At 40.6% G+C, this 22213-nt stretch overlaps 2 pseudogenes; one reads left to right on the top strand and one right to left on the bottom strand.

Moving 5' to 3' along the window:
- The first annotated feature begins 4540 nt into the window (after positions 1-4540).
- On the top strand, positions 4541-6476 carry LOC106009511 (uncharacterized; annotated as a pseudogene).
- Positions 6477-10787: 4311 nt separating this feature from the next.
- LOC101699195 (olfactory receptor OR9H1-like) lies at positions 10788-11656 on the bottom strand (annotated as a pseudogene).
- Positions 11657-22213: the final 10557 nt, after the last annotated feature.

Below are 22213 nucleotides of genomic sequence, written 5' to 3'. Positions count from 1 at the left end.
TCAAATTACACTTGACAAAGATTTTCAGGTCGAGGCTTTCCTTCTGATGCTTGGCAAAAATCAAATGCTGTGTATCATAAGGAAGAACAGGTTCCATGGAGTCAAGCTGTTCCCAAATAGTTCTACTTCAGACAGCCAGTGACTGTGGCCAGTCCTTCCCTTCCCTGTGCCTCTCCTTTCTCATATTTCATTCCCCCATCTCTTTTTTCTTTGCAGAAGTTGATGGGTGCCAGGCTGGGCAGGTAGAAGGCACTGGCCTGGCAGGATCTGTGACAGTACTAATAGTTGTGGCCACTTGGGTGGTGATGCTGGCAGCCTGCTTCTCATGAGAGCTACTAAAGGAAAGCTCAAGTGAGTCTAGGGGGTGTAGAGGGGAGGAGGGACAGGGAGGCTCAGACAGGACCACAAAGCTACTGGAGGTAAGGGAAGCCAGCCCCATGATTACTTAGCTCTGGGAGCCACTTTTTATTCTCTTATTTTTATTTATTTATAGTTTTAATTTTGAGACACAGTGTCACTAAGTCACTAAGGTGCCCAGACTGGGCTGAAATTCACAGTCTTCTTGCCTGAGCCTCACAGAGTGCTAGGATTTAGGTGTTGTGCTACCATGCCCTGCGAAGAATGTTTTTCCTGGGGCAAGTTCATGGCAGAAGTGTGGGAGATCAGAAATGCTGGAGAAAAATCCAGTTTCTCACTTGTTTCTCATATGAATATGTCTGAAAGCCAAAATGAACAAGAGGCATCACAAACAGACTTGATGGGCAGCCAAAATCCTGGGGGTGGACGTGTCCCTGAATGATGAGTGTGGATGTCTTGTGTCATTTGCTTAGTGACCTTCCCAGCCATTATTGTGAAGTACCAGGGACTGTGGTGTAGTTGGGGAATATTCTGGGATCTCAGAGAGTTGGAATGGGCTGGAAACTGAGAGAGTAGAGCAATGCGAGATGGGGCTGGGCCAATGGGTGCTATGAAAGCTGTTTTTCCATTGTCCCAGGTGGAGGTTCCTGCTAGGCACAGCTATCCAGCCATGCTCCTCCCTTGTACCATTTGATATATGTGTGAAACAGTGTTGTTCAACAATAAATGGACATTGTACTTGGCTGGATTTTCTAAAAAAACAACAACCCCAAACCATAGGTTGGACACAGGTCAGCTCTTCTGTTTTTTTCTCATTACCTTCAAATTACACCAGACACCTGCCCTGTTCTTTCTTCAACAAGCTGGTTTCAAAATCATGGGAACCAGACTGCTTCCTGCCCTGCTTCTCTTTCCTTAGCTACAGTTGCCTCTGTGCTCACCTAGAGTTTAGATGTCACTGACCCAGGTCAAAAAGCTACCTCTGAACAGCACAATCTCCTGGCTAATATTCCTGTTACCCCATCTCTCTTCTCTCTTGAAACTCTCCCAGTTCATATTTTTATATTAAGCTTGGCTTTGCTAGATGTCCACTGATTTCTGAATCCTTTTAAAACACACCCTAATGATGAGAGCACAGCACAGACTAGGGCTTTGTATGGAGCCCTGCAATGCTGCTGTAAGCAGCCAAATGGAGTCTCTAATAATCAACTTCAGGGGTGAACTTATAAGAATATATCCTTATCCTGGTGTGATGGCACATTTGCAATCTCAGCACTGACAGAAGCAGAGAAAGGAGGATGGCAAATTTCAGCCCAGCCTGGACACATGAGCAGCTTAGGGAGAACCTGTCTTAACATTTAAGAAAAAAATACAAATATGAATAAAAGGGCTTGGGATGTAGATTAGAGCAATCTCCTTGGGTTCAATCTCCATAAAACATAACCAAATAAACAAACAAAATTATCCTTACCAATGATGACATGAGAGGAAATGTCTGAACTCAGTCTGTTCTCTGGCACAGATGTTCCTACCCTGGCTACTCCTCCTTTATTATTTGAGAACCCTTCACTTGGTGCCAGGTCAGCTCTGGAAGGTTCATGCACTTCCAGGTGCAGAGAGATGTTCTGCACTCCTGTCCTGGGCATCTACATTAGGTTCCACACTGACTGATCCAGGTCAGGGTGGAAGAAATTACTTTGGCTTAAAGCAAGTCATTAATATGGCAATTTAATTAAAATGACCATCTTGTTAAAGAGATAAAAACACCAAAAAACACAGATCATTTATGACTTGGGTGGTTTATAGAGATTCAGATTTTGGTATTCCATAAGTGTTTCTCTCAGAAGTTATATCCTCCCCAAATTTAAGGACTTTTCCCTGCTCTTTGGATCCAGTGAATTATTAAATTCTTTTTCCCATTGCTTTTACAATAGTAAAAGTAAATTTCACTTAAATATAAGTTTCTCTTGGGTTTGCCTACTTCAAATTGTACTATGATTTTCTTTTCCATGAACAAATATATTCAACACTGCAGCTCAAAAGTTCTATCACAATATTAAATACACCATTATGCTATGTTTGACTCTCTGTTTAGGGCTTGTCTTTGATCCCCAGTACCCCCAAAACATTATTGAAATGCAGAAGGCAGTTAAGAAAAGAGGTACCAAGTAATTGAGGAGCACATCATTGATATACGTAAACATACATGGATTAAATTCAACAATCTAAAACATTGATTCCCTGAAGAGAATAAAAAAATCAAGACCCACTAGATGATTTCTACAAAAGATGCAATTTACACATACATTGAAAGAGAAAGGAAGCCAATGGTAATTGATGCAAATTGTGTTTCACAGTGAGCAATTGTGGCAATTTTTAAAGCATGCAAAATAGAATTTTAGTCGAAAAATCCCAGAGTCAAAAAAGGACAGCATGTAATAAAAAGGCTCAAATCCCTCAGAAAAATATCACAATTATAAATATATATGCACCTAACACCCGAGCTCTCGAAATATTTGAGACAATGCCCAAGAAAATGCAAAACTATCCAATGATGAATGCAACTGTGTTGTATACCTAAAACGTAAAAACTTAATGAAAAAAATGCAAAACTATGTGGAAATTACTCAACAAACTCAAACAACCAATGGCTTAAAGAAGAAATTAACTACAGAAATAAAAATGGGACACAGTAGAAAGGTTTTTTTTTCTTTTTTTTTGGCTTTTCAACACAGAGGCTCACATTGTAGTTCAGGCTGTCCTTAAACTTACTGTGGATCCCAGGCTAGTCTGAAACTCATGACCATCAGGGGCTGCAGAACTACCCAACCACCTGACTGAGGGTATGGTGAGGAAAAGAATAAGACAAGAGAAAGGTTTACTGCATGAAGGGGGTCTGGGATGGTTAAACCTCTTGCAAGACTAAAACAACAAGGGTCTGGACTCGCCACTATTTATTGATTACACAACATTGCAGGGGGTATAAAAGCAGATATAGGGAACAGCAGGGCTAAGGCACTGACATGAGCTAGGGTTGCAAAAAGAGGGACAATGCATTCCTGTAAAAACCAGGTTGTGGTTAATGAGTAACCTGTTTGTTTCCTATAACTAACATTTGCTCTGGAGGATTTGTCATACAGGAGTCAGAGTCTCCAGCTGCAGTGTTATCTTGGTATCAGAGGTGCCACAGTGTCACCGACCATGGAGGCCCCAACTGTGGCCATTGCCATAGGGAGTTGTTTTTCTGCTTGGCAGCCGAAGGCTCATCTAGCAAGTCACATAGGCCTAGGACAGACGCACAATGTAATCATAGCTAATTAATAAGCCAATTCAATAATGTTTATAGCCTACTCAGTGAAGTTTCAAGCTGATCTCTGGCAATGGCTATTTTCCTGCTTTAGACTCCCGAATGTTGGGATTACAGAGCTGTGCCAAGCATGTTTTTTTAAAACCAAGGTAGGTCACTGGGTTTGATTGGTAGCATCACCAAATTAAACAAAGAAAAAGAAAAGAAAATATTTGAGGAAAATGGAATAGAAAACAGAAAATATCAACACACATAGAAGTTGCTGAAAGCAGTAAGAAGGAAGCTGGCATTTAAAAAGAATGCAAATCAAGAACCTAAGCAATCCTCATGAAAGCAACAGGAAAAGAACAAACTAAACACAACCAGCAAAGGAAAAGAAAAGAAATGAAGAGAAAGAATGAAAAGAAAAAGAAAAGAATAGACATTAAATCAGAAGTAGCTTTGCTTAGGCCTCCAGGAGGCCAGTGCATCAGCAGTATGAGTGTGGGGCAATTGGTGGGGCAAATTCTGCAGTTGCCCCTACTGTGCCAAGTGCCTTTCCCCAGTGTCCTTGGCCTGCAACCCTCCTATCCCAGGCCAGTGCTATTTCTGGGATCAGCATGGTGGGGCCAGCTTTATTGCTGACCTTGGTATCCGCCCCACACTGAGGCCTGAATAGTGCATTTTGGGACTTGCTGTACCTCTGGGCTGCAGCCTCTTTGATCAGTTCTCTAGGATGGATCCATCAATCTGTGGAACTCATAAGGTGCCCTTATGGACCAAACCTGGGGATGGCGTTGTCAAACTGTGAGTCTCCTAGGCTCACTGTCCTTAGGACCCCATATGGCATAAAGAGGGGAGCCCAGAAGAGTAGAGGATATGCTAGATTCACTGCCAACTTGTCAAGTATATGAAGAGTTGACCTTCAAGGACATGACTGTGGACTTTACCCATGAGGAGTGAAGGCAGCTGGATATGATGTGGAGTATGTTGTACTGTGACATAATGCTGGAGACCTATGGGCATCTGCTGTCTGTGCGGTATCAGACCCCCAAGCCTGAGGTCATATCCCTATTGCAGTAAGAAGAGCTGTGGTCAGTGGAGAAACATATCCTCAGAGCTCTTGTACAGAGTGGATGAGAAATCTTGAAAACAAAGTACTTATTCTAGCACAAGTGTTTTTGAAGAAGAACAGACCTCTGGGATGAAGTTGAAAAGATGTCTACAGGATGACACTTGGTTATTCACATTAGAAATTTTAGGATTTAAAGACCAATTAGAAAAGTACTGCATGAACCAGAGTGCAGCAATGAGGCAAAAGGTCTTCACTCAAAAACAGTACTGTCTCAAAGAGCTTCTGAATTCTGTGAACATGGGGCAGACTACAGCTAGAGCTTAATCTTTGTTCCATCTCAGAGACTTTTCCTGTTAGAACATTTTTATAAACCTGACACTCAGAGTAAAAAATGGAAATGTAACTCAGTCATAGTACATGCAGATAAGATTACCTGTGAAAACAATGATTTTGACAAAGCATTCGACTAAGCCATTCCACCTGTTCATGCTGTAAAAATGCAAACTAGAGAAGATCTTTTCAAATGTCTTGATGCTAAGAAATCCTTCAATACATTCATACATATTGGCAATTATAAAGAAAGCATATCAAAGAAAAAAATGTTTGAATGTAAAGAATGCAACCAAATCTTTAACCAGAGCCAATCATTTAATAAACACCCAAGACTTCATAGCGGACAAAATCAGTATGATTACAAAGAATACAAGAATATCTTTTATGGAACTTCAAAAATTGGTATTGTAGGGAAAGCATATAAATACAGTGAATGGGAGAAAGTCTCTGATATGACTCATTTCTTCTTTAATGTGTGATCATGTACACTGTGGAGAAGCTCTCCGAGTATAACAGATGTGGAATATCTTTCATCTGGAGATCTTATCTCATTCAACACAACAAAAGTCAGACTGGAGAGAAACCATCTGAGTTTAGGGAATGTGGAAAATTGTTCAGCTGGAGCTCCCATCTCAGTGTCTGCATGGGAATGTAGACAAGACAGAATCCCTTTGAATAAGACAAATGTGAACAGGATTTTAAGAATTACTTGGCTCTTAGTAAATACAAAAGAACTGAAACTGGAACAAAACACTATAAATTAAGTGTATTTGGAAAATCCTACAACTGGATCTCTCACCTCATTGCCCACCAGAGAACTCACATAGGAGAGAAACCTTCTAACTCCCAGGAATGTATTAAAACATTCCAAGAATGCTCAGCCCTCACCAAAGATGAAATTATTCATCCTGTAATTAAATCCCATGAGTGTAATAAATGTGAAAAATCCTATAGCCAGATAGTTCACCTTGTTGTTAGGCCTCAAAGGACACATACTAAATGCAATAAATGCGGGAAATCCATCAGTCAAAGCTGTCAATCTTGTTTCTCTGGAGAATCCACACTGGAGTGAAGCTATATAAATGTACTCAATATGAAAGTTACTTTCTCTGTAGCTCTGTCCTTATTGCATGGCAGAGAACTCATATGAGAGAGAAGCCATATAGATGTCACGAATGAGGGAAGCATCTAACAAGATTTCTTTCTTTATTGTGCATCTCAGAAACAATACTGGAGGAAAATCTCTACAACTGAAATCATTATGGGAAAGCTTTCTGTAAGAATCTGTCCCTTATTATTCATCAGAGAGTGCACAGTGAATAGAAATGCTTCATAAGCAGTGAATGTGGAAGAGCTTTCTGTGGTCATTCTGCCCTTCTTAAGTGCCAGAGTAGTTACTATGAAGGGCAACTGACATTGAACTGATCAGAGTGTTTTATTGTACACTTGATACCATATTTAAGATACCTTATATATACTCAAGAGAGTAATATTATTTAGGGTTTAGTAATACATTCCTCCTTATGATTCAACAGGAAATATTTCCAAAGAAGAAAGTTATGAAAGAAAAGAATAGTTAAAAACTCACAGCAGTTTTATAGCCCTCATTCAATATAAGATAATTATAGAGAAGAAAACTAAGCTTCCCATAAAGACATTTACATTTATCATTGGGTGCTTGTACTTGTACATGATGTATTTTTCCCCCATTACCTGTGCACCCTTCACCCCCTCCACCCTTCCCTATTTACATAGATTTCATTTCCATTTTTTTCTTTTCTCATAATTTTTCCTTTCCCTTCCTCCCTTTCCCCTTCCCCTCCCACCACCTCTACACCTTTGGACCTTTTCCTATATCAAATTATCAATTATGCATTTTAATCCTTATTTACACTTTCAGTTTCTCACACTAGAGAAACTATTTGGTATTTACACGTGTGTCCTATTTCAGCTAAGAGGATGGCCTCAATGTGGATCAATTTAGCTATAAATGTCCCTAGTTTCTCATTCTTTATGGCTGAGTACTACTCCATTTTATAAAAAAACACATCTTCTTTATCCAGTTTCCAGTTGATGGGCACTTGGGGTGTTTCCAAGCTTTAGCTGTTACAAACTGTGCTGCTATAAACATGGGTGCACATATATCACTGTGGTATGATTCTTTTAATTCTTTGGACAAGATACCCAGCAGGGGAAGAGTTGGGTCAAATGGGACCTCTAGTCCTAGTTCTTTGAGGTATCTCCATACTGATTTCCACAGTGGTTGCAGAAGTCTGCACTCCCACCAACCATGGAGAAAGGTTCCTTTCTCTTCACACCCCTACCAGTATTTGTTATTGGTTGATTTCTTGATAGCAGCCATTATTTCTGGGCTGAGGTAGAATCTCAGTGTTGTTTTCATCTGCATCTCTCAAATGACCAGTGATGTTGAACATTTTTTCATGTATTTATTTGCTGCTTTTATGAAGCTAAAAGTTGTAAAAGCCTTGTCATGAGTTTTTTGTTGTTGGATTCTCCCACTTTGCGTTTAATTTGTCATGCCCAACAGATTCATTCTGCTGGGCTTCCTGGGGTTGTGATCCTCATTGTCATTTCCTAGGATATTGCCTAAAGTGTTTTGGAGTGTTGGTTTGGTATTCATGAAGTTCCTAAGGTTCTCTTTATCATGAAAATATCATATTTCTCCATCAATTTTGAAAGATAGTTTTGCAGGGTACATCAATTTGGGTTGGAGGTTGTTTTCCTTTAGGGCTTGAAATACATCACTCCAAGATCTTCTTGCCTCGAGGGTTTGGATTGATAAGTCTGCTGTGATTCTGATGGGCTTTCCTTTGCACATGATTTGTTCCTTTTCTCTCACTGCTTGTAGAATTTTGTTCTTCTGTTGGATTTCTGGAATCCTAACTATTATATGCCTATGTGTAGATTTTTTTGATAAAGGCTAGCTGGAGTCCTATATGCCTCCCTTATCTGTATGTCAAGTTCTTTTCACCTGCTTGGGAAGCTTTCTGCCATCACTTCCGTGAACAGTTTTTTTTATGTCATCTTCACTCCTGTTTCTTCATTGACTCCAAGTAGTCTTATGTTACTCTTCTTTGCATCGTCTAGCAGGTGCTAGATTGATTTCTCATGGTCCCTTACAATTTTAATGCAAATTTTCTTTTCCTGGTCACTAATTGCAATCTTGTCCTCTATATCTGAAAATCTGTCCTGACACTGGCTCATTCTGCTGCATAGACTTTCAATGGTGTTTTTAATCTCCTGGAAATCTATTTGCATGTGTTTTATGGATTCCATTTGTTTCCTATGTTGGGATTCCATCATGTTCCTTAGATCTTCTATTTTTTTAATCTGTGTCCTCTCTAGATTTATTAATCATGTCTTGCACTATGGGCACAATCTTTGCTGTTATCTGAGAAATTATTTCTGATTTCATTTTTTCCAGATCCCCTTTTGTTGCTAGTTCAGGGAGTCCATGTGGTTGAGTATCAGATTGTTCCATCTCATTTCCCTTTGGGGCTGCTGTAGGTGATCTGGAAGTCTGTTTTTGAGGCTTGTTTATGTGTCTTTTCATTTCTACAGGGAGAGGGGGTGCTGCTGGTGCTGGCGCGGCTCACTTCCCCTGTCCTAGGAGCGGTGGAATGATGGCGGGCCATTTTGACTTTTGATAAAATATATATGTAGAATTTCTGGTTTTGTTTTTATCTTTCCATTACATATGAAAGAAACTTCTTATCCAAATATCTGAGCTAAGTGGACAGAGGTGGGTGACCTTTATTTTCTCTTTACCTTGACCCTCATGCAATATATAGTAACCCAATCTATTATCAGAATTTGAAACTGGAATCTCAATAACTTTGGCCAAATAAACCTTGGTCATTATATCAGGGTAGGGATTCTTTTCAAACCTTCTGTGAAATGTATCTTTTTTGACTCTCATTCAATAACATCCTGTCTTGTTTACCTTTTCTTTCTAGTAAGCATAGAAATAAAAAAGAATGAAGGAATAGGCAGTATGTTTATGAATTAAAATTTGTGACATGAGCACATTCTTTGTGTTTATTCCAGGATAACAGTCAATACCAATAATGATGACTGCATATTTTCACTATAGCTCAACACCTTAAGCCTTCTAATATCAGAAATCTCCACATCAGGTCTCGATCTCCTGCTTGGTGTTACAACACATGGTGAGAAGAAAGACATAGAGATAGAATTATAGAGACAGAGACGGGGAGCTGGGATGACCAGTGCTTGAGAAGCAAAGATCCTGAACAGCCAGAACTGTTGATATTTATTGGTGACACAGTTATTGTTAAGTTGGGGTGAGGGGGCTACGTGTGGTTGCTAGGAATATGTTGCTGATGTAGGCAAGGCTTGTAAAAGAAGAGACAAAGTATTCTTCTGTTAGGCTGGGAATGGAATTTGGGTAAGATTCACTGATCTTGGCTGTGTGTTATCTCATATGCTTTGGTCAGATTCATTTCTTTTCTTTTCTAAATGAAAGAAGACAATGTATTTCAAGGCAGGGAAAGGGGGGAAATAGGGGGACAGATATGGCAGACAGCTACTCTGGATAAGTAGGGAGTATTCAAAAGTGAGTAACTCATGGCATTTCTTTTTCTTTTCTTTCTTTCTTTTTTTAATTTTTTTGGTACCAGGATTGAACTCAGGACCTTGCGCTTGCAAGGCAGGCAGCAGAACTATTGAACTAAATCCCTGGCCCAAAACTGTTTGTTTTTTTTTTTAACCAGGGATCAAACTCAGGACCTTGTGCTTTCAAGTCAGGTGTAGTGCCACAGAGCTAAATCCACAGCTCCCTCATTTCTTAAAATAAGCCAATTGCAAGGTTAACTCTTTACAGCCCACATTGCTTACAGCCTGCATTGGGCATAACCAATGGGGCAGTCCCCCATGTTCTTTTTTTTTTTTAAAGGATATGTTTGATGTTCACTGACTTTAAAAAAAAATTTTATTTACTGGTACATTTTAGGTATACAAAATAATGACACTCATCATTGGAAATTTGCACCTTTACATAATCTCTCTTGGTTCTTATTTTTCCCCCTTTCCCTGCCCTCCCTTAAACATCTCCATCCTTCCCTATTTACAAAGACTTTGTTTCAATTTTTTCATTTTCTCATATTAATTCCATTCCCTTTTTTCCTTTCCCTTACCCCTCCCACTTCCCCTTTGCCACTTTTCTTCCTATTTCACATTATCTAATATAACTTTTAGTTGTTATTTACACTTTCAGATTCTCACACTAGAGAAACTACTTGGTATTTACACATGTGTATCCTATTTATTTCACTTAAGAGTAGCACCTCAATGTGCATCCATTTAGCAATAAATGTCTCTAGGTTCTTTTTTTTAACTTTATTTATACTTAGTGAATTGTATCCAAGATAAACATTTCACTGATTTTATGAGTATACAATTTTTACATAGATATTTTCTATTAGAAGTTTACCAGGGTGCTATGTAATATATAGGATAAAATTCATACAAACATCCACCCAGTTGCCCAGTCTTCCAGTCCTCAACATTTTCCCTCATGAGCCATGGTTCTGTTGCTGGTGAAGACATCAACACAACCAAAACTCTCATAGACCATAGCCTGAGATGCAGACAGGGCATCCACAGGGACCCGCAAAATAGCACCCTGAAGTCTGACCCCCAGAACAATGGTGGTTCTGGGTGGACCCCAGGTTGGTCCTCGGGCCCAAGGCACCATCACTGCCAGGACAGCCTGTGCTTGGCCCTGCTCAGAGCATGCTGCACGTCGGTGTTCCTCAGGCTGTAGATGAGTGGGTTCAGCATTGGGATGACCACAGCATGGAAGACAGGCACCACCTTGCTCTGCTCCATGGAGGACGCGGCGCTGGGCTTTGCATACATGAAGAAGATGGTGCCGAAGAACAGGCAGACCCCAGTGAGGTGGAAGGCACAGGTGGAGAAGGCTTTGTGGCATCCCTGCACAGTGCGGATCTTCAGGATTGCTGAGATGATGTCGATGTAGGAGACCTGTGTGATGAGGAACGTGCAGACGATGATGGAGCTGCGGAGGTCAAGCAGAACCAGCTGGTTGATGAAGGTGTTGGAGCAGGAGAGGGACAAGATGGGAACCACGTTGCAGAAGAAGTTATTGACCTTGTTGGGCCCTCAGGACAGTGTGAAGGTCATGGTCATCTGTGTGAGAGCATTCAGGGCCCCCCGAGAGTAGGACCCCAGCATGAGGTATGCGCACAGCTGGGGTGACATGGTCACAGGGTAGTGCAGGGGGCTGCAGATGGCAATGAAGCAGTTGTAGGCCATGGGGGCCAGCAGGAAGGCCTCAGTGGTGCCAAAGAGGGACAGGAAGAAGAACTGGGTTGCATATCTGCCAAAGGACACCGTGTGGCCCCAGGCCCAGAAGTCCACCAGGGCCCTGGGAGGAATCTTGGAGGAGTAGCAGATGTCCAGCAAGGACAGACTTTGGAGGAAAGCGTACATTGGGGTGTGCAGGTGCCTGTCAGAAACACAAGGAACAGTGAGATCTGCATTCCTGGGCCCCCTCTGAAGCCAAGTAAGACAGACTCTGAGACTTGTGTGATGCTCACCATTGGGCAACTTCAGCCAGACAGAGGGGAGCAGGTTAAGAAAACATGTGAGCCACATGCAATTCAGAGGCCCCAGCACTCTGTTCAATGTGGTAAGTTAAGTTAAAATAGGATCTCTGTGTGGCAGTAAGAGTCTCTGCTCATGGCCTGGCCAAAGCATCTCTGCCTACTGCGTTCCATGCATCCTATAAAGGAGAAAGGTTCTGCTGCCAGGAAAAGAACTGGATACCAGTTATGCAATGGATCTGAGTGCTCTGCATCTATGGGCATGTCAGTGTGTGGTTAAGCTCACCTCTATGATCTATTTTGGATCATTCCTTTATGTCATATCCTCAGGTTTTAAAAAACAATTAAGAGAAGCTTCACAGCATGAAGACAGTGGCTGGAAGAATAGCTCCATGGTGGAGCACCTGTCTCCCATGCACAAGGGCCTGGGCTCACTACCCAGCACTAAGGGAAAAGGGGGAAAACACAAAGTTAGAGCACACCTGAGACATGACTGCTGAGGTAACTGAGCTAATTCTGCATCTCAGTTTCATCATCTGTTCCGCGATGGGAGACGGTGGCTACTGACATTGATTGTGTGAGCATCATCGATTCACTCAGAGTCCTGTGTCATACTCTTTGCAGGAATTACTTGTTACTGCTGTCATGAATTATGGATTCCATGGCCTGAAACAGTAGCCATTAGTAATCTTGTTCTTCCAGAGAAGTAAGTACAGTGAGTCTCCATGACCTGTGGGTATTAGCAGCCCGTTTCCTTTCTGAGGCTGTTACAGTGAATTAGTTTGCCTTTTCCAACTTCTAAACATGGCATCCCTTACCCTGAGCCTCTTCTTCTGTTCTTAAAGCTGGGGCCAACCACCTTCCTTCTCTCTAAACTCTCTGCTTTGGGCCTTGCATCTAATGTATCTGATATTCTACCTCCCTTGGGAAACTCTGGACCCTTCCAGGTAAACCAGTATAATTAATGTCTTCATCATTAACAATCACATCTGCAAATTCTTTTATTTTTTTATAAAATTCTTTTATTGGTACATTGTAGGTATACAACACAATTACATTTCTCATTGGGAATTGAACCTTTACATAAAGCATCTTGGTTCTTATTTTTTTCACATTCCTAGCCCTTCCTTCACCCCCTCCACCCTTCACTATTTACAAAGACTTTATTTCCATTTTTTCCATTTCTCATCATTTTTCCTTTCCCTTCTTTCCTTTCCCCTGCCTCTCCCACTACCCCTACCCCTTTGGACCTTTTCTTCCTATTTTACATTATCGATTATTCATTCTAATCATTGGTACATTTTAGGTATATAATATAATGACATTCATCATTGGAAATTTGCACCTTTACATAGCCTCTCTTGGTTCTTATTTTTCACCCTTGCCCAGCCCTCCCTTCAACCCCTCCAGTCCTCACTATTTACAAAGATTTTGTTCCTATTTTTCCATTTTCTCATATTAATCCCATTCCCTTCTATCCTTTCCCCTAGCCCTCCCACTTCCTTCCCCTTTGCCCCTTTTCTTCCTATTTCACATTACCTATTATACACTTCAGTCCTTATTTACACTTTCAGTTTCTCACAGCAGAGAAACTATTCAGTATTTATACATGTGTGTCCTATTTATTTCACTTAAGAGTAGCGCCTCAATGTGCATCCACTTAGCTATAAATGTCTCTAATTTCTCATTTTTTATGGCTGAGTAGTACTCCATTTTATAAAGAAACCACATTTTCTTGATCCAGTCTCCAGTTGATGGGCATTTGGGCTGTTTCCAAGTTTTAGCTATCACAAACTGTGCTGCTATGAACATGGATGCACACATATCACTGTGGTATGATTCTTTTAATTCTTTGGGGAAGATCCCCAGCAGTGGAATAGTGGGGTCAAATGGGACTTCCCGTCCTAGTTCTTTGAGGTATCTCCATACTGATTTCCACAGTGGTTGCACCAGTCTACACTCCCACCAGCAGTGGAGCAGGGTTCCTCTTTCCCCACAGCCCCACCAGCATTTGTTATTGGTTGATTTCATGATAGTAGCCATTCTTTCTGGAATGAAGTGGAATCTCTGCATTGTTTTCATTTGCATCTCTCGAATGAGCAGTGATGTTGAACATTTTTTCATGTATTTATTTGCTATTTCTACTTCTTTGTCTGAGAAATGTCTGTTCATTTCAGATGCCCATTTTCAGACTGGGTCTTTAAATTTGGGAGGTCTGATCTTTTCAAGTTCTTTATAGATTTGAGATACCTTTGTCTGAGGAAGAGCAGGTGAAGATTTTTTCCCACATTGTGGGTTGTTTCTTCACACCGTTGGTGGTTTCTATTGCTGTGCAGAAGCTTTTTAGTAAGAAGAGATCTCACTCGTTGATTGTTTGTGCTAGTTCATGGGCAACTGAGGTTTTGTTCATAAAAACTTTTCCTACACCAACATCTTCAAGACTTCTACCTAACCTGTTTTCCAGCCAGTTCAGTGTTTCTGTTTTAATATTTAGATCTTTAATCCATTTCAATTTTACTTTAGTGAATGATGAGAGATATAGGTCTAGTTTTAATCTTTGGCAGGTTGAAGCCCAATTTTTCCAGCACCATTTATTAAAGAGGCTATCTTTCCTCCAGTGAAGGTGTTTGGCTTCTTTGTCAAAGATGAGATGGCTGAGTGTGTCTGGCGTTGTTTCTGCATCTGCTAATCTGTTGCACTGGTCCTCAGGTCTGTTTCTTTGCCAGTCGCATGCTGTTTTTATCACAGTAGCTTTGTAGTATCATTTCAAGTTGAGGGTTGTGATACCCCCTGCCATGTCTCTGTTACCTAGAATCGCTTTTGCTATTCTGGGTTTTGTCTCATTCCAAATGAATTTTTGGATTGTTTCCAGGTGTCAGAAGTATGGTGCTGTGATTGTAATTGTGATTGCATTGAATCTATATAGCAGTTTTGGAAGTATGGCCATTTTCTTTATGTTGATCCTTCCTACCCAGGAGGAGGGGATGTCTTTCCATTTTTTGATATTGTCTTCAATCTCTCTTTTCAGAGAGCCATAGTTTTCAGAGAATAGGTCTTTGATTTCTTTTATTAGGTTGATTCCTAGGTATTTCAGTTTTTTGGATGCTATTGTGAAAGGAATTATTTGCCCTATTTCTCTCTCAGTGAGTCTATTGTTTGTGTAGAGGAAAGCTATTGATTTTTGTGTGTTGACCTTGTAACCAGCTACTTGACTGAATTTGGTTATTAAGTCTAGAAGACTTTTGGTGGAGTTCTTGGGGTCTTCTGTATAGAGTATCATGTCATCTGCAAATAATGACAATTTGACTTCTTCATTTCCTATCTTTATTCCTTTTATTTCTTTCTCTTGTCTAATTGCTGTGGCTAATGTTTCCAGAACTATATTGGACAAGAGTGGTGATAGTGGACATCCTTGTCTTGTTCCTGATTTTAGTGTGAAGGATTTCAGTTTTTGATCATTTAGTATGGTAATGGCTGTTGGTTTTTCATAGATGGCTTCTGTCAGTTTGAGGTAGAGACCATCTATTCCAATTTTTTGTAGGGTTTTAATCATAAATGCATGTTGGATTTTGTCAAATGCTTTTTCTGCATCTGTGGAGATAATCATATGGTTTTTGTCCTTGGCTCTATTGATATAGTGTATTACATTGATTGATTTGCATATATTGAACCATCCCTGCATCCCTGGGTTGAATCACACTTGATCAGGGTGTATCATCTTCTTGATGATCTTCTGCATTCTGTTTCCCATTATCTTATTAAGGATTTTTGCATCTATGTTCATTAGTGAGATTAGCCTATAGTTCTCTTTTTCAGTTGGGTCTTTCTCTGCTTTGGGGATCAAGGTGCTGCTTGCTTCCAGGAATGAATTTGGGAGTATTGCTTCCCTTTCAATTTCATTGAAGAGTTTAAATAAACAGTAGTGGCAGCAGTTCCTTGCTAAATGTCTTGTAGAATTCAGCAGTGAAGCCATCAGGGCCTGGGCTTTTCTTAGTTGATAAGTTTTTAATTACATTTTCAATTTCATTGGTTGATATTGGGTTGTTCAGAATTTTTAGGTCTTCTTCGTTCAACTTTGGTAATTCATATGTATCTAGGAATTTGTCCATTTCTTCTGTGTTGTCCATCTTACTGGCATATAAGCTCTGGAAGTAGGTATTGATGATCCTCTGGATTTCTGCTGGGTCTGTTGTAATTTCACCCTTTTCATTCCTATTTGCATGGATGTGGGCCTTTTCTTTCCTTTTTCTGACAAGGTTGGCTAAAGGTTTGTCAATTTTGTTGATTCTTTCCAAGAACCAACTCTTGCCTTCATTGATTTTTTGTATCATTCTCTTAGTCTCCATTGCATTGATTTCTTCTCTGATCTTTATAATTTCCTCCCTTGTATGAGCTCTGGGGTTGTCCTTCTCTTCTTTTTCTAGAAGCTTGAGGTGCAGCATCAGGTTATTTAATTGGGCTCATTCTGTTTTCCTAATATGCATATTCACTGCTATGAATTTCCCTCGTAAGACTGCTTTCATTGTGTCCCATAGATTCTGATATGTTGTATTGTCATTGTCATTTAATTGAAGGAACTGTCTGATTTCTTCTTTAATTTCCTCTGTGACCCATTGGTTATTCAGAAGTGTGTTGTTCAATTTCCACGTCTTTATGAAATTTTTTGTTTCTTTTGCTATGGATCTCCTATTTCCTCGCACTATGGTCTAATAATATACAGGGGATAACTTCAGTTCCTTTGCACTTGCTTAAACATGTGTGAGTATGTGGTCTATTTTGGAGAATGACCCATGTGCAGCTGAGAAGAATGTGTATTCTGATTTTGTGGGGTGGAAGACTCTGTAAACATCTGTTAAGTTCATTTGTTCAAGAGTTCAATTGAGTTCTAGCATTTCATTACTTATTTTTTGTCTAGTTGATCTATCTATTTGTGACAGTGGGGTGTTGAGGTCCCCCCACTACAATTGTTTTAGTGCATATATGACTTTTCATGTCCATTAGTATTTGTTTTATATAGTTGGGCACACTAGGGTTTGGTGCATAGATATTTATGATTGTCATCTCTTCCTGTTGAATTCTTCCCTTTATAAGGATGTAGTGTCCTTCTTCATCTCTCTTAATCAGTGTTGGTTTGAAATCTACTTGATCTACAAAGAGGATAGCTACTCCTGCTTTTTCTCGGGTTCCTGTTGCATTCAGTATTGTTTTCCACCCTTTAACTTTCAGTCTATGAGTTTTCATTTGAATGAAGTGTTTCTTGTATGCAGCATATTGTTGCATTTTGCTTCTTGACCCACTCTGCCAGTCTATTTCTTTTGATTGGTGAATTGAGACCATTAACGTTGATGGTTATAACTGAAACATATTGACTTGTCATTGCCATAACTTTTTCTTTTTGTTGGGTTCTCCCTCTTTACATTTAGTTTCTTGTCATGCCAGATGGGTTCATTCTGCTGGGCTTCCTGGGGTTGTGATCCTCAATGTCTGTTCCTAGGATATTGTGTAAAATTCTTTGGAGTGCTGGTTTGGTACTCACAAAGTTCCTAAGGTGCTCTTTGTCATGAAAGTATCTTATTTCTCCATGAATTTTGAAAGATAGTTTTGCAGGGTACATCAATCTGGGTTGGAGGCTGTTTTGTTTTAGGGTTTGGAATATATCACTCCAAGATCTTCTTGCCTTGATGGTTTGTGTTGAGAAGTCTGCTGTGATTCTGATGGGCTTTCCTTTGTATGTGATTTGTTTCTTTTCTCCAACTGCTTGTAGAACTTTTTTCTTCTGTTGTGTTTCTGGAATCTTCACAATTATATGCCTATGTGTGGATTTTTTTTTGATCAAGGCTATTTGGAGTCCTATATGCCTCACTTATCTGTATGTCAAGTTCTTTTCCCCTGCTTGGGAAGTTTTCTGGCATTATTTTCGTGAAGAGATTTTTTTATGTCATCTGCACTCTCTCCTGTTTCTTTATTGACTCCAATCAGTCTTACGTTATTCTTCTTTGCATCATCTAGCAGCTGCTGGATTGATTTCTCATGTTCCCTTACAATTTTGAAACAATTTTTCTTTTCCTTGCCACTAATTGCAATCTTATCTTCTATATCTGAAATTCTGTCCTCACATTGGCTCATTCTGCTGTGTAGACTTTCAATGGAGTTTTTCATGTCCTGGAAACCTATTCGCATCTGTTTTATGGATTCCATTTGTTTCCTATGTTGGGATTCTATCATGTTCCTGAGCTCCTCTGTAGATTTATTAATCATGTCTTGCACTAGGGGCACAATTTCTCCTGTTATCTGAGAAATTGTTTCTGATTTCATTTTTTCCAGATCCCCTTTTGTTGCCAGTTCAGTGGGCCCAGGTGGTTGAGTATCAGAGTGTTCTATCTCATTTCCCTTTGGGGTTCTGTAGGTGATCTGGAAGTCTGGTTTTGAGAGTTACTTACATGTTTTCTCATTTCGACTGGGGGGGCGGGCTGTTAGCACCTGCATGGATTACCTCCTCTGAGCCGGGAGAGGTGGGACAGGGGCCAGGAGCAGCAGTAGGCATGATGGCCCAAAAGCCCTTTCCTGTGGGCTGGGAGCAGCGGGAGGGATGGTGGCCCGGAATCCCCTTCCTCTGGACCAGGAGCAGTGGGATGGTGGCTCAGAAGCCCCGACCTCTGGGCTGGGAGCAGTTGGACTCAGTACCGTGGTCTGGTGGTCCGGTGTCCTCTGTGTCTTTGTAGTGTGGAACCAGGTGGCTGTACAGAGGAGCGGGGGGCGGGGTCCAGTGGATTGTTGCCAGGGCGTGGGCTGATTACGCGTGTTATGCATGACTCTGGACCTCAGTAGGGCGTGCACAAACCTGCCTGTCTGTAGCGGGCTGATTTGGGGTGTTCTGCTTGACTCGGGACTTCGGTAGGGTGTGCGCAGACCTGCCTGTCTGCAGCGGGGTGATTTGGCGTCTTCCATGTGACTTGGGACCTCAGTAGGGCATGCACAGACCTCACGTTTCTTGTTTGTTAATGGCTGAGTACTACTCCATTTTATAAAAAAACACATTTTCTTTATCCAGGCTCCAGTTGACGGGCATTTGGGTTGTTTCCAAGTTTTAGCTATCACAAACTGTGCTGCTATGAACATGGGTGCACATATATCACTGTAGTATGATTCTTTTAATTCTTTGGGGAAGATACCCAGCAGGTTAATAGCTGGGTCAAATGGGACTTCCAGTTCTAGTTCTTTGAGGTATCTCCATACTGATTTCCACAGTGATTGCACCACTCTACACTCCCACCACCAGTGCAGGAGGGTTCCTCTTTCCCCATAGCCCAGCCAGCATTTGTTATTGGTTGATTTCATGACAGCAGCCGTTCTTTCTGGAGTGAGGTGAAATCTCAGCATTGATTTCATTTGCATCTCTCAAATGACCCATGATGTTGAACACCCTTTCATATGTTTATTTACCTCTTTCTACTTCTTTGTGTGAGAAATGTCTGTTCATTTCAGATGCCCATTTTTGAATTGGGTCTTTCAATTTGGGAACTCTGATTTTTTAAAGCTCTTTATAGATTCGAGATAGTAGACCTTTGTCTGAGGGACAGCTGGTGAAAATTTTTTCCCACATTGTGGGTTGTTTCTTCACACCGTTGGTGGTTTCTATTGCTGTGCAGAAGCTTTTTAGTAAGAAGAGATCTCACTCGTTGATTGTTTGTGCTAGTTCATGGGCAACTGAGGTTTTGTTCATAAAAACTTTTCCTACACCAACATCTTCAAGACTTCTACCTAACCTGTTTTCCAGCCAGTTCAGTGTTTCTGTTTTAATATTTAGATCTTTAATCCATTTCAATTTTACTTTAGTGAATGATGAGAGATATAGGTCTAGTTTTAATCTTTGGCAGGTTGAAGCCCAATTTTTCCAGCACCATTTATTAAAGAGGCTATCTTTCCTCCAGTGAAGGTGTTTGGCTTCTTTGTCAAAGATGAGATGGCTGAGTGTGTCTGGCGTTGTTTCTGCATCTGCTAATCTGTTGCACTGGTCCTCAGGTCTGTTTCTTTGCCAGTCGCATGCTGTTTTTATCACAGTAGCTTTGTAGTATCATTTCAAGTTGAGGGTTGTGATACCCCCTGCCATGTCTCTGTTACCTAGAATCGCTTTTGCTATTCTGGGTTTTGTCTCATTCCAAATGAATTTTTGGATTGTTTCCAGGTGTCAGAAGTATGGTGCTGTGATTGTAATTGTGATTGCATTGAATCTATATAGCAGTTTTGGAAGTATGGCCATTTTCTTTATGTTGATCCTTCCTACCCAGGAGGAGGGGATATCTTTCCATTTTTTGATATTGTCTTCAATCTCTCTTTTCAGAGTGCTATAGTTTTCAGAAAAGAGGTCTCTGATTTCTTTTGCTAGTGTGATTCCTAGGTATTTCAGTTTCTTGGATGCTATTGTGAAAGGAATTATTTGCCCTATTTCTCTTTCAGTGAGTCTATTGTTCATGTAGAGGAAAGCTATTTATATTTGTGTGTTGACCTTGTATCCAGCTACTTTACTGAATTTGGTTATTAAGTCTAAAAGACTTTTGGTGGAGTCCTTGGGTCTTTGATATAGAGTATCATGTCATCTGCAAATAATGACAATTTGACTTCTTCATTTCCTATTTTTTTCCTTTTATTTCTTTCTCTTGTCTAATTACCATGGCTAATGTTTCCAAAACTATATTGAACAGGAGTGGTGATAGTGGACATCCTCATCTTGTTCCTGATTTTAGTGTGAAGAATTTCCTCCATGGGGCCTAACTACTACAATATCCAGAAACCTCAGGATGATTTTTCTCCTGGACTACCATACCCGGAATCCTTCGCGTGGCGGTAGGGTTACATACCCAGAGTCCTCCATGATTTTCCTCATTTACTACCACAAGGAGAATTCTTCTCTTCTTCCGAGGCCACAGGACTACAGTCCCCAGAATCCATGGAGTAACAGGTCCATGGACTACTATACCCAGAATTCACCGCTCAGACGCAGGTCCTCAATACTCAGACTCTTCCCCATGTTTTTCCCAGTAAGGACATTACCCGGAATCCTTGGGGGGCCCGCTGGAAAGACTGCAGTACCTGGGATCTACAGAGTGCTATTCTAATGACTATGCTACCCTAAAATTTGGGCATATTTTCCCCAAGGGCTGTGGAACTCTGAAGATTAGCCTACAATCCTCTCAAAAGCTACAATATGCAGAAACCTCAACATGGCCACGAACTGCAATACCCAGAATTCCTCGCACATTGACTGAGCAATGACTACCATACCTAGAGTCCTCAGCATTCCTCCCCTACCCCAATAAGTACAACACCCCAACGCCTCCCTGTGGGAACCTGGCTACGAAGCCGAGAGTCCCAGCTATGGTCCCATTACCGAGGACTACATTTCCCAGAATCCTTGCTGTCCCCGTACCTGAAGAGTATATCAAGACTTCACAGCAGCATCTTTAAAGACTCTGGTACCCTCAAGTCCTGAGTGTGTTTTGCAAGGGCTACCGTGCCCAAGATGTCCCCTTATCCCCCGAACCAGGGATATGATACCCAAACGTGCTCCCCAAGGACTGTGACAGGCAGAGTCCTCTGCCTTGTACTAGACGGAAATACAGAATCCTCTGAAGTCTCCGTGGATCTACGCTCGGGACCTGGGTGTTCACGACTAGTCCTCTCCCAGATCTGCTAGGTCTGAAATCTTTGGTCCAGCAGGGCTCCTTTTCTAGGCATTGGTTTCTTTCTTTTTAGAAGTTTATGGATACATTGGGAATATTTTCTATGTGTATGTTACAGGTAGTTTACCTAGTGTGACTTTGGACTTTGCTCTTACTATTTTTCCTATACACAACTTAATTTTTAGTTAGTTTTATGTGTCTGATTTAAAAATTCTGCATTTGAGTCATAGTTGGTGCTTCCTGAGTGCTTTCTTTTTTTCCTAGAGATTTTGTGACTTTGTTTCTAAGATTTAGATCTTTCAGTACTTTTTGTCCAGTTACGTAACAGTGGCACAAATCCAGTTTTAACTTTTTTTCTGAGTTTACATCAGTTTCCCAAATCAGTTTATCTAATAACAGTCTTTGTGATTTTATTCACACTTTAAATACAATTTAATAAAATATACAATGCACTGTATTTCATTTATTTTTGTACATGGGTCAATTTCTAGGGTTTTTTTTCTTTTACTATGCATTATCTAATTGTGCACCACCAGCACTGTCATAATCTTTTAATTATGGATGGCGTATAATTTGCTAATATCTTTTAGGGGTAGCCAGAGCATGTTAACATTATTTTCAGCATTTCACTACACCTGTTGTTTTATTTTTATACATGTACTGCTATGGTTTTAATTTCCACATCAAAACAAATATAGAAATTTAAGCCCCTTTCTGAAATTTTAAATACGTAGTGTTAGGGGAAACTTCAGTTGATGAGGTCATGAATGAATTAATCCAGTCATAGATCAATGGTTTAATGGCTCATGAGGAGAGTGGATCTTTTCAAAAAATGTGTGGCTCAGTCTTTGCATGCACCTGTATCTTCTCTGCT

The sequence above is a fragment of the Heterocephalus glaber genome, unplaced genomic scaffold, assembly GCF_053883595.1.
Source record: "Heterocephalus glaber isolate CG9 unplaced genomic scaffold, H.glaber_assembly_v1.0 deba00001497, whole genome shotgun sequence".
NCBI classification, from domain to species: domain Eukaryota; kingdom Metazoa; phylum Chordata; class Mammalia; order Rodentia; family Bathyergidae; genus Heterocephalus; species Heterocephalus glaber.
Note: the sequence above shows the minus strand (reverse complement) of the source record. Positions and strands in the feature narration are given on the sequence as shown.